The sequence below is a fragment of the Mandrillus leucophaeus genome, unplaced genomic scaffold (assembly GCF_000951045.1).
Source record: "Mandrillus leucophaeus isolate KB7577 unplaced genomic scaffold, Mleu.le_1.0 Scaffold236, whole genome shotgun sequence".
Lineage (NCBI taxonomy): Eukaryota > Metazoa > Chordata > Mammalia > Primates > Cercopithecidae > Mandrillus > Mandrillus leucophaeus.
In genome coordinates, this window is record NW_012102432.1 from 2,513,766 (window position 1) to 2,528,756 (window position 14,991).

Consider the following 14,991-nt stretch of genomic DNA (forward strand, 5'->3'; position numbering starts at 1 on the left):
TCCTGGCATTTACAACAAAGGCCATTGCTCCCAGCCCAAGACCAAGTATGGTGGCAGTAACAGACCTCAGCCATTTCTGCCCAGTACAGAACAGACCTCTAATGATCACATTTTGCCAGAGTTTCTCATTGGCCTAGCTGAGGTTTTCTGTCAGCTGCTCTGAACCATCTATGGCTCCTCCTATCCGGTCATCTTTCCTTCTCTTTCTCCATTTACAAGAATCAGGCTGCATCACAGGCCAAAGATTCTCTCCTCTACTCCTGCTCCCTGCCCTTTCAGCCTTCTCAGGTGTTTCTGTTAATATACCTCTTACAGGTCTGATTCTGCCTTGTCATCTGCCTCCCTTGGATCCTAACTGACATGCTGCTTTTAATGAAGACCAGTGGGACCTTGGGCAGGGTCTGGTCTCTGGAGGTAGGGCTCTTCAGCAGTCTAGCATTTCTTCTCATCAGGACATAGAGGGCATGTCCTCCCTGCAAGGTGTCACTTGTAAGTAGCCAGTTCAACATTAGGCATGTTTGCACATTGCTGTTCCCATAACAACTCTTGACTCTTGACTTCTGGAGTACATCCCATCATCTTTCCAATATGAATTTTCCTGTGCTTTTCAGAATTCTTAATCCCACCTTTGTGCAGGGTCCATCATCATCCCTCCCCACAGCCATTTCATCTCCCTGAATTTTGCAAGTTCTTGGAAATACATTTACAGCTGACATCAGGAACTGGGTCCTAAGACCCCTATGTTAGCGATCAGGAAAACACAAGCTCAACTGTGCAAGCCCCTACAAAGTCTCCAAGTTTGAGTAAGAATCATCAGGATCGTGTGGAGGGGAAAGCTTGTGCACTAGCACCAGACTGCCAGGATGCAGATCCTGAAGCTGCACTTATCAGATGTGTGGCCTTGACTATTAGATGTGTGACTTTGAATATTTTTGGTGCCGCAGTTTACTTGTTCATCAAATTTGGATAACAGTCACATCTATTTCATAGGGGTGAGGTGAGGATTATGAGAGTAAACTCATGTAAAGCAAGCACTAGTGCCAGACACATAATAAATGCTCATTGCTCATTAAGTCTATTTGTTTATTTATTTATTTATTTATTTGTTTATTTAAAACAGAGTCTTGCTCTGTTGCCCAGGCTGGAGTGCAGTGGTGCAATCTCAGTTCACTGCAGCCTCTACCTCCTGGGCTCAAGCAATTCTTCCACCTCAGCCTTCTAAGTAGCTGGGACTACAGGTGCACACCATGACACTTTGCTAATTTTTGTTTATTTTTTGTAGACACAGCGTCTCCCTGTGTTGCCCGGGCTGGTCTCAAACACCCGGGCTCAAGTGATCCTCCCACGTTGGCCTCCCAGAGTGCTGGTATTACAGGTGTGAGTCACCATGCCTGGTGTCATTAATATCTATTTCCATCTATTTATATACATATATAGATAATAAAATAGAAGAATGAGAGCTCAACTGCAAGCTCTTGGAATGAACTCCAACTGTACATATGTACATAAATAGGTGGATAACTAACCATAAAAGATTTTTTTCAATAATAAGTAAAAAATGCAAGGCCGGGCATGGTGGCTCACGCCTGTAATCCCAGTACTTTGGGAGGCCGAAGCAGGAAGATCACCGGAGATCAGGAGTTCAAGACCAGCCTGGCCAACATGGAGAAACTTCATCTCTGCTAAAAATACAAAAATTAGTTGAGTGCGGTAGCACATGCCTGTAGTCCCAGCTACTCAGGAAGCTGAGGCAGGAGAATCACTTGAACCCAGGGGACAGAGGTTGCAGTGAGCTGAGATCTTGCTGCTGCACTCCAGCCTGGGCAACAGAGCAAGACTCCATCTAAAAAGCAAACAAACAAACATTAAGTAAAAATGCCTTTAGGCATTTGATTTTTAAATAAGAATTTATTTTTTTAGATAAAAAAACAAAGTTGGGAGATTGTATTTCCTGTTTCACAAATAGTCACCCATATTAGAAAGCATAGTGCCTGAACATGAGTAATCCACTGAAAACAAATTAGCCCTTATAATATCATCTCATACCAGTCAGAATGGCTATTATTAAAAAGGCAGAAAATAACAGATGTTGGCGAGAATGTAAATTATTACAACCTCTATGCAAAATAGTATAGAGATTTCTCAAAGAACTGAAAATAGAACCACCATGCAATTCAGCAATCTCACTAAGGGGTATCTAACCAAAGGAAAAGAAACCATTATTTCAAAAAGACACCTGCACTCTTGTGTTTATCACAGCACTACTCACAATAGCAAAGATATTCAATCACCTAAGTGTTCATCAATAGATGACGGGATAAAGAAAATGTGGTATATATACACAATGGAATACTATTCAGCCATCAAACAGAATGAAATCATGTCTTTTTGCAATGACATGAATGGAACCAGAGGCCATTGTTTTAAGTGGAACAACTCAGAAACAGAAAGTCAAATACCACATGTTCTCATTTATAACTGGGAGCTAAATAATGTGTACACACGGACATACAGTGTGGAATAATAGACACTGGAAACTTGGGAAGGTGGAAGGATTGTGAAGGTTGAGAAATTACCTAGTGGGTTCAATGTACATTATTCAAGGGATGGACACACTAAAGGCTCAGACTTAAACAATACACAATATATCCATATAACAAGACTGTACTTGTACCCCTGACATTTACACAAATTAAAAACAAATTAGGCCTCATAAAACTATAATGGTGGAATGGAAGGAAGAACTGATTAAAGAAAAAGAAAAGGAGAAAATATGAAGAGGAGAGAAGAGAAAGCTAAACAATAAATAAAATAATATTCAGGACGATGGAGTAAAGATGAGGTGTCACTATAGAAGGAACAGTGGCCCGACTATGAGTTTCTCAAGCTTTTGTAAAATTAGTGCTCTACTCATCCCCACAAGAAGTCTTTTAGATGTTTATGTTTTTCATAATTGTCCTTCATCCCATGAAAATTCAACACTATAGATATACTATATATCTGTTTATGTACTATGGTTCTTTGGAGGTGCTATGGTTTGAACATTTTTGTCCTCTCCAAAAGTCATGTTGAAACAGAATTGTCAACGTGATAGTATTAAGACTTGGTGGCCGGGCACAGTGGCTCACTCCCGTAATCCCAGCACTTTGGGAGGCTGAGGTGGGCGGATCACAAGGTCAAGAGATTGATACCATCCTGGCCTACATGGTGAAACCCCGTCTCTACTAAAAATACAAAAATTAGCTGGGTGTGGTGGAGAGTGCCTGTAATCCCAGCTACTCAGGAGGCTGAGGCAGGAGCATCTGTTGAACCTGGGAGCCAGAGGTTGCAGTGAACTGAGATCACAACACTGCACTCCTGCCTGGCGACAGAGTGAAACTCCGTCTCAAAAAAAAAAAAGACTTGGAGCCTTTAAGAACGAATTGAATGTAAGGCTGGGCATGGTGGCTCATGCCTGTAATCCCAACACTTTGGGAGGCCAAGACAGGAAGATCACTGGAGATCAGGAGTTCGAGACCAGCCTGGCCACCATGAAGAAACTCTATCTCTGCTAAAAGTACAAAAATTAGTTGAGTGTGGTAAGAATGAATTGAATTATATGGGTGCAGCCCTCATGGATGGGATTCAGGTTCTTACAAAAGGACTTGAGAGAATTGGTTCACTGTCTGGTTCTTCCCCTCTGGAGGATGCAGCAACAAGGCACCACCTTGGAAGCAGAGACCAACCCTCACTAGATGCCTAACCTGCTGGCTCCTTGATCTTGGAATTCCCAGCTTCAGGAACCATGAGCAATAAGTCTCTATTATTTATAAATTACCCAGCTTGTGGCATTTTGTTACAGCAGCATAAACAGACTGAGATAGGAGGTGACCATTGTAAACTTTAATTTTTTTCCCCAAGAACCAATTTTTACCTTAATGGGGTAATATCTCCGTTGCTGAAAATGCACACTGTAAGGTGACTTGAGTTCTAGTTCTGTGTTAACTGACTATGCAACCTTTTGTAAGTCACTGTCACTCTTTGGGATTCAATTTTTTCATTTGTAAAATGAAAAGGTTTAACAACATGGTCTTGAAGACTTATTTACAACACTGGAGTCCTAGGACTTTTATATGGTATGCATGGAGCCACTGTGGCTTACTCCTCCTGTACTCCCTGCTCCCTTGTCTATGCCACCTTTGCAGGCAGAGGCAGAAGATAGCACTATGTATTGAGATCATTAGTTTGCATGCTAGTCTCCTTTCAAAACAACAGAAACACTTGAGAACAAAGTTCACATGCATTTGCTATAGTACCTGGCAGGAAGCTAACACTCAATCAGTGGTTGTAGAAGGGACTATACAGTATATTCACACGTTGAACTAGATGAAATTTTCAGTGTTAGAGCTTTTTGACAGCAATTGTATAGCTTAACTCATGTACCATGGAATTACACGGTACCTGCCCTGTACTATAGCTCTGGGGTCCCCAACTCCTGGGGCTGCAGACAGGTACTGGTCTCTGGTCTGTTAGGAACCTGGCTGCACAGCAGGAGGTAAGGTGTGAGCGAACTAACATTACCGCCTGCGTGCCATCTCCTGTCAGATCAGCGCAGGCATTAGATTCTCACTAGAGTGCAAACCCTATTGTGAACCACACATGCGAGGGATCTAGGTTGCGTATTCCTGATGAGAATTTAATGCCTGATGATCTGATGTGGAACAGTTTCATCCTGAAACAATCCCTTCGTACCCCCACCTCATTCCACAAAACTGGTCCCTGGTGCCAAAAAGGTTGGGGAATGCTGCTATAGTTCACAGGGTACTGTCTGATATGTCAAGGGTCAATAAATGTTTAAGCAAAGAAGGGAAGTTTAAAGTAAAGGAGAAGGAAATATCAGAGAAGGTGTACTGTTAAATTTTTATGTTTCTTCAAAAACTTCTCGTAACTGTAGCTGATTATTTTCCCCTAGATCCAGCGGGATAGTTATCGAACTTGGTTAAAATTAAGTATGTAGTGATATTACCATAGAACAATTTAATGTCTTTATAGTATTAATTTAGGTCATCAAATTCAGAAGTAAACAATTGGCTACATTTTGTAAAGCACGTTATAGTTTCCAAGGAAATTTTCATCAGATTATTAAAGACATGGGATCCATGATGACAAGCCACTATTAGCATATGAGACAAGTGATATAGGAGAAGCCAAGTGAGTTTCTTGGGGTTCCGTAGCACAGCTAGTTAGAGGCAGAATCAGATTTGTGGCACTCTTAGTTAAATGCTATTTTCTCTCTCTCTCTCTCTCTCTCTCTCTCTCTCTCTCTCAGATATTCAGAAGTCATGACTTTCTAACCCCAATCGGGGAATAGTTAAAACAACGTGTAACATAGAATATGAGAGTCTTGCACATGCCTGCCTAGTTTATACTGGGGACCCAGCATTCAGATCAATTAGCATTGCATTAATTATACCATCTCAGAAGTAAAATATACAGAAAATGAGTCATTTTTACAAGCAGAAAATTTGTTGTGCACTAAAATTTGAATAGAGCTGGTAATGCTACACGATTACAGATAAACACAAATATTCAGTTTCCTTGAAAATGGTTAGGCAGAGGAAACTATTCAAGAATTAAGAAACTGGGAGCAAATCTGATTTATAAACTGGAGCAAACTTAAATCATTTATTAAAAAAAACCCGGCAGTTATGATGCTGAAAACTTTATCAGAATCAGGTAAGAGTCAAGGGCAAAATTTTGAAAAAGCAACAGTGCTAAAGTTTTAAGTGGGAATATAGGAAATCTTAGTAGAATTATGTGCAATGAAGTTGACTCATTTATGTATGTGAGAATTTTCCCAAATTATCTGAATAGCCCTTTTCCTCATGATAATTGTCTTATCAGCAAGAATATAACCTAGGGATAAATAATTCATTAGATGGCTAATTGTTTAAAAATAGGGAAACAGTTGTAGCTGGTTTTAAAAAAGTAAATTTTACACTCTTCATGCTGGTCCCTTCCTTCACTCAGAACTTCAGATGCTCACATCAAAACTAGCTCCCAAGAAAAAGTTCATGATTCTAAAAGATAAATTTCTGACACTATGGTCATGTCTATGTGGCAAACTGCCAAAATCTGAAAAACCGCAAGAAACACATATGTGTGCACGCGCACACACACACACACACACGCTCATTACCCTGTTAGTAAATGAGCAAATTTCCAAACATTTTCTAGCATTGCAAAGTTCTGAAAACAGGGTTAAACAGAGCATGGATCCAAAGGAAAGGAAGCACCAGCTTCAAAATGAAGCAGGGGCACAATAGGTACATTTTTCTATTGGCTCCTGAGCAGCCAACAAAGTTCCCCAAAGCGTTGTAGGAAGCACAACTCCCCATTCTTCCAAAGCCTTCCAGATTACCCCTAATATGGAGAGAAGGAGATGGAGAAGAGAAGAGGCCTTGGACCCCAAGATTCGTGAGCATTGGGAGAGCTCATCAGGGGTGACAGAGGTCGAGTTGGAGTGAAAGTGCCATGTCCCTGTAGCTCTGCCACCTGTCCCTTTAGAAGGAATGTATTGACAGCGGCAGTGGCCCCAAAGATGCACAGGATACAGCGAGGAACTTTGGAATCTTTCTTGACAGTTCTAATTACATTTGGACTTCTGAGGGGGATGAGTTGGCAAGAAGGAAGTAAGAAAATGCAGAAGAAAGGCTAGGAAGAGTCAGGGACAGTGCAGGGAAGCCAGCTATCGGTCACTGCCATGAGACTATTACCTCATAAGGTGGGGAAATGGCACTTCCATCTTTTGATTATTGTTCCAGCTTTTGTCCATTCAGAAAACAGTTGGAAAGTGTTCAGAGCAACCAAAGAATCATGGCTTTGGAGACTGGTAATCTTTTTGGTGCAGGGAATATTGCAGAGAAGGTATCACAAAGGATCGTTACATTACCCACCACTGACCCAAGGACCAGCTGACAATGTGGTGGGCCCTGTAACACTGGGAGGGGAACCGAAGGAGTAACATGAAGTTGTCATGTTGGTCCCCTACTAACTTTAGTAGGGAAGGCACCAGGTTCAAAGGCCGAAGAAGGGACCTGGTAAGAGAACTTAATACAAGGGGTCCACTGGCAGTGCGCTGGGTAGGAGAACCACAATGGCTTATAAAAAAGAAAGCAGTTTATATAGCATTTTCACTTAGTACCCTACCCCTAACAACCTCTACTTGGCCACCTTCGTTTAACCCAAAACAAAGGGCCTCCATCCCCTCTACGGCCTGCCTTCCACAGAATGGGCTAGGGGTTTAGATGTTGCTCATAGATAAGAAATGAATTTTCAGGTTGACCACTCCCAGATTCCTTAGTTTGAAACTCTGAACACACATTCTTTTTAGATCATAGTGTCATTCTCAAGGTATGCTTAGGTTATGTTATTGCTGTCAGGTACATCTGCCATATAGAAATTCTCTCCTTAACTATCTTAAATCCTGATTACTACCTGCAGATGGTAGTAACTGCAAGAGCCCCCTCTCTACTCCTGCTAGAATAACTGAGAAGACGTATGCCCAGTCTGGAGTGAGGGCTTCTGAAATAGTTGCTGTGCTTGCTTTGCAGAAAACAGTGGGTTAGAGAGAGATGGAATTCTGTCAGTACTGCTTACTTTGCAGGCCTTGGACTGTTGCCTATTGGTAATGTCACCCCACTCCCTATTCCCAGTTGTAAATTCCTTTGGCCAGTACCTCTGGCTTGGTGCCTTATTTATTACAGAATTGTTATTCTGCAGGATCAGAGCCAGAGGCAGGCCAAATTTTTGCCAGTCATGCTGAACATGCCATCTTTCGACCCCAGCAACTTGCATTTTCCCTGGGAGTCCTGAGAGTGGGGACAGGAGGAAGGAGGATTTTCTGTTGATTGGTGGAGATTGTTCCCAAGAGTTACAGGACTTCTAACCTACATTTTAGCCTCAACCAAGGAAAATGTTTTAATTCTGAGTCCACAGTATTTCCCAGGCCTTCACTGATGACAGGTCAGAGAAAAATGGCCAGAGGGTAAGAGACCCACAGGTGACTCTGAATTCTCTCCTTTCCTTTGTGCCCAACATGTGTCAAATGAGGTTTCCATCAAGGGCAGTTTGAAGGAGAAAAACTATCAGAAAAGAGCAGAAGGGGCAGTGGGCAGAGGCATCCCACATACCTTTCCTTGGTGCTTGGCGGCAAAGGATGATGAGGCGTGAGGAGCACATAGTAGTGCTTAGTGATGGCCGCTCCTTCCCTACGACCGCCTGTGTTATGAGTCAGCCTGCATGCACAAGCAGTAATTAGACTTGAATAAGCATCACTCAGTGAGATTTGCTGTTTTTAAGATCTGCTCTTTCTGAGTAAGCAGAACCTTGAATTTGAGTCTAATTTGAGTCTAACCTTGAAATTGAGCACACCTGAATTTGAGTCTAACGAGTCCACTTGGAGATCTTTAATACTTGAACTGATCCTTTTAACTCGAGACTTAACTTCCTATTTTAAAGGATTAGATGAAATATAAACTGACGGTGTACAACAACTTACGTGAAATTTACCGAGTTCTTACTGCTCATGCACACATGTCCAACCAACTGCAAATAATATTGACCATAATTCTGGCATTAGAACCAACCTCTCCTAACTTGGAAATGGAAAAACACAAAAAGACCCAGTCAAACTTAGCTAATGGAACAAATCATTTTTTCCTCTCTCTCCCCTCCTACTTTTATGTAATTTGTAGATGATCTTCTCTGTCTTATGCTGTTCTGATTTGAAGTCACATCAATTTTGTGAAGGTATCATAATTGCAGAGAGTTGGCAGTCTATCTGTTTAAAATTGGTCAGGTTTCACATTTTAAGTAGTACTCCTTAAACGTAGTTCTCTATCTACTTCAGGCTACTATATTCCCTAAGTGATTAATGCACAGATCCATACGATGTTCATTTTCTTCCTATGCTTGTTTTTTGATTTCTTACTTCAGCTTTTCATGGCTGCCTGCATTTGTATGATGGGATAAATGATAATGGGCTCTCTCTACCTATTTTTAAGAAAATAATCCTTTTCAGTCGAGCACTACTTGTGAAAAAGTACTACTTGTTACCCTTCTGTTAACAAGACATCGACTTTATATGTCTTCTTCCTTGCTACTGTCAAACATAAGCTCTCACCTGCAGCTGCCCAGTGTTTTAATGGCTAACCATTTCATACCAACACATACAGTTCTCACCAAAACTACAGCAGCTTGAGAGGCCCTCTGCGAGAAAGCACACCCTGGGCCGAGGAGCAGCAAGCACAAAGAGTCCAAGGTGAAAATGTTTACATAATTACTCCACTCTAGACACTGTCCTGCTCACCAGGGATATGGAATTGAGAATGTCAACAGTCCTTATGGTCTGTAGCCTGAACATAGTTTCCTTAATACTATTTGTAACTTAGTTTATTTTCACATAAGCCCAAGTGCTATACTGAGGTGTTCATATTTTATATCAATGTTCTCAAATTTGGAAAAGAGAATTCTAAAAAATCAATCTCTTGGGATACATCTGACCAGCCAAACCTCTGCACTTGGGTTTTTAGAAAATTGATTTTATATGCATACCTTTTGGTAGCTGCATTACTCAATTCTTCTTTTGTATTGTAGTCAGAAAAACTAAGTGCAATGCATGTAGCTTAAAAAGTAGAAAAAACAGAATTTTGTATCATTTGTGAGAGAGCTGCTTAGAAACAATTTCCACTAAATTTTACTAGATCAATATGCTTTCTGGTGCTAGGAGAAGTACCTTTAGTAAACATCTAGGATACTGGTGCATGTCTCTAACTCAAAGGGATTTGCCAAAAGAGAAATGACTTTGTTATTTGATGAAGTCAGTATTACAGCAGTTTCACCAAGAATGACAAAGTATTCTGGACCACTTGTTTATTTGCCACAATATGTTGTGAAATTTTTTTTTAGGTAATAGATACTGTACTTCTTAAAGTAAAGAAATACTGTAGAATTTCAAATATATTAGTAGTGGTCTTTAGGTTAATAAAATATTATTGCAATGATATACGGAGATCCTCTCTATTTTTTATGCTTGCAAGCTCTTTGACAAAGTCTCTCAGGAATTTTTTTTTTTTGGCATGGGCCTGGTAATATTTGTCATGTGGTTATGAAATTGCAGAATAGATTCAAGTCAGAAAGATGACAGTGCAAAAAGGGCTGTGTTAATACTACTTTTATGTAGTGTATGTGTGATTTCCCATCAACTGTCAAGAATTTAGATTGACTAATTGATCCAGTTTTGTATATTGTAATAACACTATTCATTTTAAGGTAAATCCTTCTGATTTATATATTTAGAGTTGATGACATTGGAAGATTCTAGAAGCTAGTTTCAGGATATTTTTATTTAGATAAGGGACCTATTTCCAACAGCTGGTTATTTTCCTGAAAGACAAAGAAATACTTACTTTACTTAGACACACACTCTCTCTCTCTCTCTCTCTCTGTCTCTCTCTCTCTCTCTCTCTCACATGATCCTTGAAGCAAATATAGTTTAAGTTAAATTATTATCTGTAAACAATTGAATTTTTGAGATTTCTCCACATTTTTTCTCCTTTTTCCTCTTACTTTCTAACTACTCTTAAATCACATTAATATGTCCTTTATATACTATGGAATTGCCATGACTGTACTTTGTTGTTATTCTCTAATGTTTGGCTTTTTCTCCATGTTTAAGTTTCTTTCTGGCATTAAGTTTGAGACTTAAGAAGAGTCAGCTAATTCCATCATTTCCCTGTGCTAGAAAACTCAAGACCTGGCAATAGCACTTACTTAAATGTTATTTGTTAGAAAGGAACTTTGGCTCTAAGAAGTACCAATCTAATGTACTAATATGATATACATATTAGTCAGGTTTATTTTTTCTAGGTAATCTGAAGTCAAGCTGTTTGGTGAAAATGACAGCTCATTTACATGTTGAGATATGATTCATACGAGGATGATTGCTTTGAAAACACTGAGTAGGGAATGCCTTGAAAGTGCTGCTATCCTTACCAGTATACTTTCGTTACAACAAATTTCACTAATATAATATGAAAGACATACAAATGAATCATGACCAGTTGAAATTTATTGTTTTCCACTATGGTCTAATTTAGTATGGCAAATAAAGATGAGGAAATACTCAGTTTCAGTTTGCAATAATAAAACTTCACATTAGGAAGATTGCATAAAAATAAGAGGCATTTTCTAGGAAGCAGGTTAAAGTGAAATGTTTAAAACGATGCTATAGTAGGTATAAGTAAATCCAGAAATATTAATTTGGAAGGAATTTGACTGGAGGTTGTAAAGGGTCATCAGGATGAAAAAAAAAAACAAAAACAAAAACTAGGGCAAATGGTGTCCTCCAATTCTCACTCGCAAATCCCAGTGCAGGCAATGGAAGGTTTATGGAAATACCTGAAAAACACATTTGACCTAGTTCAAAAGCTCTATTAAATTAGTATTTTAATATATTGTCCTAGATAAGTCTTGTCTTTATGGTCGTTTTAACATTATTTCACCCAAGGTTCTTCATTGTTTGCTTGAAAATTACAGAAAAGAGGAAAAGCTAACAAGGAACATTTGACTTCTCCTTTAATGTAAAAGATACTAAAAGATACTTTGTCTCCCTTGCCTTCCCACCCATGCAGAGAAAAGGTCCTTTGTAAAGAAATATATGAATCCTAGGTAAGCTTTGTGTTTTTTGATGCCCACAATATGGGAAGTACAGACAGATATAAAACGTATAGTTCTGACACTCACCTTGAGGGAATTTAGTCCCTGAAATGAAACTGTGTCTAGAACTGATGGCATCTGATTTAACTTTTATTTGATAATACTGAGTGCATAAATGTTATCATAGCTGTTTCCTCAGGATACAAGAAAGCGCTAGGTAGCCTCTTATTTTCTGTGATTCAAATTTCCAAAAACCTCTATTTTGGCCTGGTATTGCCCAAGATACACAGCAATGTACCCTGTCACGGGTACCAGATTTAGTTTCTGAAAATGCAGGAGCAAAGCATCACTTAATGGCATTTTGGAGTTAGCTATAAAATAAATTTGGTTTCCTTAAAGAGATAGGCTTTGATAAGCACTTACCACTGGGTTTCAGACCTACCTTTGCAGGTAGGACCAAGGAGGCTTCCTGGAGACATCCATTAACTGAAAAGGGAGGCAGGTGAGACTTTCTGCACTCCAAACTACGTCTTATCCAGGAGGAACAATTTGGACTACAGACTCTGGAGCCAGTCCAACCAAATTCACCTCCCTGTTCTATCACTTACTAGCTTTGTGACTGTCCTAGCCACTCCAGCCGTGGCTTCAGAAGGTGGAAGTCCCAAGCCTTGGCAGCTTCCACATGGTGTTGAGCCTGCAGGTGCACAGAAGTCAAGAACTGAGGTTCAGGAACCTCCGCCTAGATTTCAGAAGATGTATGGAAACGCCTGGATGCTCAGGCAAAAGTTTGCTGCAGGGACGGGGCCCTCATGGAGAACCTCTGCTAGGGCAGTGTAGAAGGAAAATGTGGGGTCAGAGCCCCCACACAGAGTCCATACTGGGGCACTGCCTAGGGGAGCTGTGAGAAGACTGCCACCATCCTCTAGACCCCAGAATGGTAGATCCACTGACAGCTTGCACTGTGCACCTGGAAAAGCTGTGGACACTCAATGTCAGTCCATGAAAGCAGCTGGGAGGAAGGATGTACCCTGCAAAGCCACAGGGATGCAGCTGCCCAAGACCATGGGAACCCACCTCTTTCATCAGAGTGAGCTGGATGTGAGACCTGGAGTCAAAAAAGATAATTTTGGAGCTTTAAAATTTGACTGCCCCACTGGACTTCAGACTTGCATGGGCCCTGTAACCCCTTTGTTTTGGCCAATTTCTCCCATTTGAAATGGCTGTATTTACCCAATACCTGTACCCTCATTGTATTTAGGAAGTAACTAGCTTGCTTTTGATTTTACAGGCTCATAGGTAGAAGGGACTTGCCTTGTCTCAGATGAGACTTCGGATTGTGGACTTTGGGGTTAATGTTGAAATGAGTTAAGACTTTGGGGAACTGTTGGGAAAGTATGATTGCTTTTGAAACGTGAGGGCATGAAATTTGGAGGGACTGGGGTGGAATAATAAAATTTGGCTGTGATCCCATTCAAATCTCAACATCAAATTGTGTCTCTCAGAATTCCCATGTGTTTTGGGAAGGACTCAGGGGGAGGTAATTGAATCATGGGGGCCCGTCTTTCCTGTGCTATTCTCGTGATGGTGAATTAATTCTCATGAAACCTAATGTGTTTATCGGGGGGTTCTGCTTTTACTTCTTCCTCATTTTCTCTTGCCACTTCCACATAAGAAGTACCTTTCACTTCCTGCCATGATTCTGAGGCCTCCCCAGCCATGTGGAAATGTAAGTCCAGTTAAACCCCTTTTTCTTTCCAGTCTCGGGTATGTCTTTATCCGCAGTGTGAAAATGGACTAATACAGTGACCTTATTTTGTTTTATCTCTCTGAGCTTCCAATGTCTCATTTTTAAAAAAAATTGATACGACTACAGGGTTTTGTGAGAATTTAAGAGTAAAAATATCTTGGGGCGGGGGGCTAGAGCATTGTGTTTTGAAGTTTAGCTCTCATTTTTATTTTAAATGAAGCACCATCACTCAGATTTGTCTCTTAATCCAGTTCTCCACCTCCTTCATTGAAATAATATAATAGAGGGTTGTAAGGGGGCCCTGAATGGGAGAAAGAATATGCGGAGGAAGAAGGAGATGCCACAAGATAAAAGCTGAGAGAGCTGCTTCAGTAAAAACTCTGTGAACTCTCCCATCTCGCCGTCTCTTGATAACAGCCTAACACTATTTGACAAAAGGTAAAGAAAGCATTCTCTTTACCATGCAACACGACCCTTGGGGGGTTTCTGTGCATCATCAGGGTAGGGTCAAGCAGCATCCAACTATCCACAGCTGAAAAGGCATGGGGCTGGGGGGAGGCGGGGATGCTTCCGAAGGCCGGGGTGGGTGGGTTTGTGGGGCTGGAGAAGAGGAATGAAACCAGACGCCACATTGCAACTCTTCTCTCTGGTCCCTGAGCCCTCCTGAGACACTCCCAGGGGTTGCTACGAAACATGATCAAGAGCTGTGGGTTCAGCCATTGACAGAAATGTATCAAATCACTAAGCATTTCTTGCTTGTCTATTACACATTGGGCATGGTGTTAGCAATGGTGACACAAAGATGATAAAGACGTGGCTGACCTCAAGTCCTTGTCTGGTTCAACCACGTGCCAAGACATTTTAATACCCTGTTAGGAATTCTCAGGCAGCACAGGCCCAGGCAGCACAGGCCCAGGCGTTAGCAAAGCAGGCAGGGATTTCAGATAGAGGGTGCCATCCAGGATAAGAAAATGAACTTTTTGTTTCACATTTGCATTTTCCTTCCTTAACTAAGAGTCTCTGAAAATATTGATGGCACAAACGAACTAAATTCCTGCTTTAGCACCAAATGGATGAACTCATACGGTTTAAGCATTGAACTAGTCCTAATAGCATCATTTCAGAAATGTCAGTATTAATCAGGACAAGAAATAGGGATCTCTTTTGCAAGAAGCGAGATTGCACTCCTTCCTTTCCTTGTATAGGGAAAGGGGACAAAATTCCCAGTGAAAGGCCTAGAGGCGGCGCACTCCGCCCAAGGGTGGCCCACGTGTCCGCCTACCCTGCACCGCGCCCTGTCCCATCGATATGAAGCGGGGTCTGCCAACGCTCGCGAGAACCCTCTCGGCTTCCACGTTTGCCACGTTCCAAAGGACCGGGACAGACTGCAAAGCCGAAAGAGGCTCGCGCTCACAGGCAGCTGCGTAGCGCCCGAACTGCCCTAAGTGAGCAAGGGCCGGGAGCGCGGCAGGGTACCGCCGCCTCGTAAGGGCCCTTGCGATTCGGTCCCAGGAGCCGTCACTCAGCCTTCCGGGGGCGGGGCGAGG